The 5,000-nt window shown below is 37.8% G+C and overlaps 1 long non-coding RNA gene across 2 annotated transcripts in view; it reads left to right on the top strand.

Moving 5' to 3' along the window:
* LOC133630903 (uncharacterized) overlaps positions 1–5,000 on the top strand; it is a 54,171-nt gene that overhangs the window by 10,517 nt on the left and 38,654 nt on the right. For both annotated transcript variants that reach the window (XR_009821370.1, XR_009821369.1), the window contains exon 2: positions 135–219. This is a non-coding gene — a long non-coding RNA (uncharacterized LOC133630903). The remainder of the gene's footprint in view (positions 1–134; positions 220–5,000) is intronic.

Here is a 5,000-nt window from a genome sequence, read left to right as displayed (position 1 = left end):
TCATGATTGTGATCGATAGGCAAAATTCCCCAAAAAGTGCACTTCCCCTTTAAGCAACTCCATGCAGGACAATATAATTATTCTTTCAGCCATTTTGTTCTCATGCGCTCATCTTCGTTGTGTTTCTTTTTAAGGAGCATGCACATGCCGACATCAGCAAAAAAGTTGGCATCTGAAGGCAAAAGGCCGGCAAGGGAGAGGATGAAGGGCTCGCTGCAGGTATACACACGTTTGCTACACCTGTCATTTAGCATCACACCTATTTATGCATTAATGACCCCCTCCCCCCGCCACCCCAAAAGGGACAAGCGGTAGAAAATGGATGGATGGATGTTATCATGTGTAGTTGTGCATGGGCTCTGGTGCCAAATGCTTTTTGGATTGAGATGGCAGTATAAAAATGCGTAGGAGCGCAGATGATGCAGATTTTATATTTTTAATGTTTTTCCTTGAACAAAGCATTTAGACCTTTTTATTACACCTAGCAAGTCTTCTCATTGTACTGGTGTGTGCTAAAGACTTTACTGCTATATAGTACAAAACCCAAAACCAGTTAAGTTGGTACGTTGTGTAAATGGTAAATAAAAACAGAATACAATGATTTGTAAATCCTTTTCAACTTATATTCAATTGAATAGACTGCGAAGACAAGATACTTAACGTTCAAACTGAGAAACTTTGTTATTTTTTGCAAATAGTAGCTCATTTGGAATTTGATGCCTGCAAAATGCTTCAAAAAAGCTGGCACAAGTGGCAAAAAAGACTGAGAAAGTTGAGGAATGCTCATCAAACACTTATTTGGAACATCCCACAGGTGAACAGGTTAATTGGGAACAGGTGGGTGCCATGATTGGGTATAAAAGCAGCTTCCATGAAATGCTCAGTCATTCGCAAACAAGGATGGGGCGAGAGTCACCACTTGGTGAACAAATGCGTAAGCAAATTGTCTAACAGTTTAAGAACAACATTTCTCAATGAGCTATTAAAAGGAATTTAGGGATTTCACCATCTACGGTCCGTAATATCATCAAAAGGTTCAGGGAATCTGGAGAAATCACTGCACGTTAGCGATGATATTAAGGACCTTCGATCCCTCAGGTGATACTGCATCAAAAAGCAACCTCAGTGTGTAAAGGATATCACCACATGGGCTCAGGAACACTTCAGAAAACCACTGTCAGTGACTACAGTTTGTCGCTACATCTGTAAGTGCAAGTTAAAAGCCATTTATCAACAACACCCAGAAACGCTTCCGGCTTCGCTGGGCCCGTTTCTCAGTTCGAACATTAAATATCTTGTCTTTGCAGTCTATTCAATTGAATATAAGTTGAAAAGGATTTGCAAATATATAAAGTATTCTGTTTTTATTTACGAATTACACAATGTGTAAAACCAGTTCACTGGTTTTGGGTTTTGTAGTCTGGCACCTCACTGAAGCAGATATCTGCCTTACACTTAAAACAAAAAGTAAAGACTGATACCGTTTGCGGGATTATGCAAAAAGTAAAAAAAATAAGTTTTCATGATGAAGGGGGAAGCTGTTCGATTGTTGGTGAGAATCTGGATATAGATGACCCATCATCATTTGCAGTGGACTTTTGTTTTTGGTCTCTTTTTCTATTGTAGTTAAAAAAAAAGTTGGGGGGAAATGGCACTGTAATGCAAAACCAAAACACACTTGTTCTCAGGAGGACTTATTTACATCCATTCATTGATCTATTCAAGGTTTGTTCCTTCTGTTCTTTCACACTTATCTGTAGAATAACAGTTTGTACTTTGGCTAGCAAACTAGTGGCTAATAATTGCACTACTTTCACAGTCACATTTACTGTCATTTATTGTGAAATATAAGGGTATTGTGTTTCTTAAAGTTCTTTCTTGTAATGTTACAGGAATTTTGGTGCCAATATTTTATTGTAAAAAAAATACTGTTGAAGGCTGTGAAATCCTGGTAAATTTTCATAGTGTGTGTCGGGTGTTATTAGATTTTTTTTTTGGCCGATGAATCGGTATTCTACTTCAAAATACAGTAGTACCTGATTGAAAATTCTCAATCGAAATTAATTGAAAACAAATTACTCCGTGCTTGGCCTCCAACAAACAGCGCAGTTTTAACACTTAATACATCTTTAAAAGAAGAACGAACTTGGAGATAAGAGGAGTTGGAAAAACAATACAATGGAATGTACTACAAACAACTACAATAGTTTTATGAAGTCATGTAATAATAATAATGTACAGGATTTACCTTCGAGAGTGGACTTTTACAATATCTCCTTCCAGCTGCGAGTTTGCCAACTACACCATCTACAGCTTCTCCATATTTTCATGGACAAATGTCCGCTGTTCAGATATTATTTTAAAGTCTTTGGCTGGGGTTATCGATTCATCCTGTTTGAGTATGCTGCAGACAAGTTTTTATGGTATCGGTACTAATAAGTACCGCGGTACTAATGAATCAAAAAAGGCACTGCACTGCCACTGAAAAATACCGGTACTTTTTTTAATGCGCCGATGTGCATGTTGCGGCTCAACATCAGCACTTGCAAGCAGAAACAGTGTAGAGACAAAAGAGGGAGAATTTACGTATTTGGACTTTAAAACTAACGATAAAGGTGGAGCTAAACATTGAAGCGCCGCCCTGCAAGCAGTGTTTTGAAACATAGCTAGTGTAACGGGGGCCAGCCGGAGTGGCTACGCCAGATGTACATTGATAAACCTCACTTCAAATAGTGTGCTACCTGCTGGGTTAGCAGTTCAGACTTTTAGCCTAGTGCAGGGGTCGACAACCCAAAATGTTGAAAGAGCCATATTGGACAAAAAATACCAAAAAAAAATCTGTCTTGATCCGCAAAAAATTCAAAGCCTTATATAAGTGTTATAGTGAACACAACACATGATGTAAGTGTCTATATTAGTCTACTATCAAAATGACTTTAAAAGTCTTATATAAGTGTTGTGATGAGGGAAGACATGATGTAAGTGTCTATATTGGCTATATTAGCCTACTATCAAAGGCTGACGCAAATCTTCGTTGACAGAAATGTTGTATTTCAATTTTTATTCTACACATTTTTGCAACATTGGAAAATATTAGTAAAATGGAGGCTTCTTGAAATGACTGGCCAAGAATGGCCAAAGGTATAGATGTGTGTGTCCAAGTTAAAGGAAACGGCAGGCTGTCTTCTTTTAATGTATTTATTACAATCTGTGCAAGCTGGGTAACACTTGATTCCCGGGCGCGGCCACCGCTGCTGCCCACTGCTCCCCACTGCTCCCCACTGCTCCCCTCACCTCCCAGGGGGTGATGGGTCAAATGCAGAGAATAATTCCGCCACACCTAGTGGGTGTGTGACAATCATTGGTACTTTAACTTTAACTTAAATTTGCTGTGGTCTGGAACAACATGGCGCACAAACAACACAGAAATGCAGCCATAATTACATAAAGATAATGTGTCATGAGACGTGCAAATATAAATGAAATACACAGAGTACATGAGTAAAGGATATTAAATGAGCTCAAATATACCTACAAATGAGGCATAATGATGTAATATGTACATACAGCTAGCCTATTTGGCATGTTAGCACCGATTAGCTTGCTGTCATGCATTGACCAAAAATGCCTGACTAGCACTCCAACAATTCAATAACATCAACAAAACTCACATTTGTGCATCCACTCACAGCATAAAACGTTTGGTGGACAAACTGAGACAAAGAAGAAGTGGCACAAAACCCGTCTTTCTGTGGCAGTATCGGAGAAAGTTGTACAGGTAAACAAACTACGGTGAGTTCAAGGATCGCTAAAATTAGTAGGACAAAACGCCGCTCGCCAAATACTCTCATCAGTGAAGCATGTGTAACATAAACAGTGGGATTTCCAACAATTAGGAAGGTTTGTGTCATGTTTGTTCCCCTACAGAAAATATATTAAGACAAAAAAAAAAATTTCCTTCATCTTTTTCCATTTTCACACATCTATGAAAGAGGTCCAGGGAGCCACTAGGGCGGTGCTAAAGAGCCTCATGCGGCTCTCGAGCTGCGGGTTGCTGATCCCCGCATTAGCGCCATATAAACATTATTTTGACTTCATTTTTATTCAGTTTGATTCCTGAAACGTGGATTTGCTTTAGACGTTGATACTACTTCTGTTTTTTAGCTGCTGTAGCAGGAATTTGCACATGGTTGTTGTGAATTCATTACAGAATGTAGCCTGCGGGGGTTCCAAAGTGCATGCATGCAGCTAATTTTTTATTAGCCCACGATTGGAAAAAAACAACAGCATAAAGTGAAGAGAAAAGTTGAAATCACACACGCACACATTCGCGTGCGGTACTACTACTACTACGGGGATATAATTAACATTCAATAAAGTGACAATTAACAACGATAATAATAGGGTCCAGCACCCCCCGCGACCCAAAAAAGGGACAAGTGGTAGAAAATGGATGGATGGATGGAATAATCCTACAATACCCCGTTTGTGGACATGGAGAGATACAGCCATTGACACACGTTCAATTGCTTTATTAATTAAGTGAAAACATTCCACAGGCGCTGTAGTCAACATTCACCTTCCAGTCTGCAGACCACCAATGCTAAAACAGCCAATGAGCGCGTCCTTGCTGACTCACGCTTCACTTGGCAACAGGCATGATATATATATACATATATATATATATATATACATATATATAAATATGCGCAGCCTTGCTGACTCACGCTTCACTTGGCAACAAGCATTATATATGTATATATACAGTACATATATTAATACAGTATCTATACTGTATATATAAATGTATATATATACAGTATATATACATAGATATATATTTATGTACGCACATTCTGTATATATATATCCGTATACAGTATATACACACACACATATATATATATATGTATATATATATATATATATATATATATATATATATATATATATATATATATATATATATATATATATATATATATATATATATATATATA

This window comes from Entelurus aequoreus, linkage group LG16, assembly GCF_033978785.1.
Source record: "Entelurus aequoreus isolate RoL-2023_Sb linkage group LG16, RoL_Eaeq_v1.1, whole genome shotgun sequence".
NCBI lineage: Eukaryota > Metazoa > Chordata > Actinopteri > Syngnathiformes > Syngnathidae > Entelurus > Entelurus aequoreus.
The sequence above is the reverse complement of the archived record's forward strand: the minus strand, read 5'-3'. Positions and strand labels throughout refer to the sequence as shown.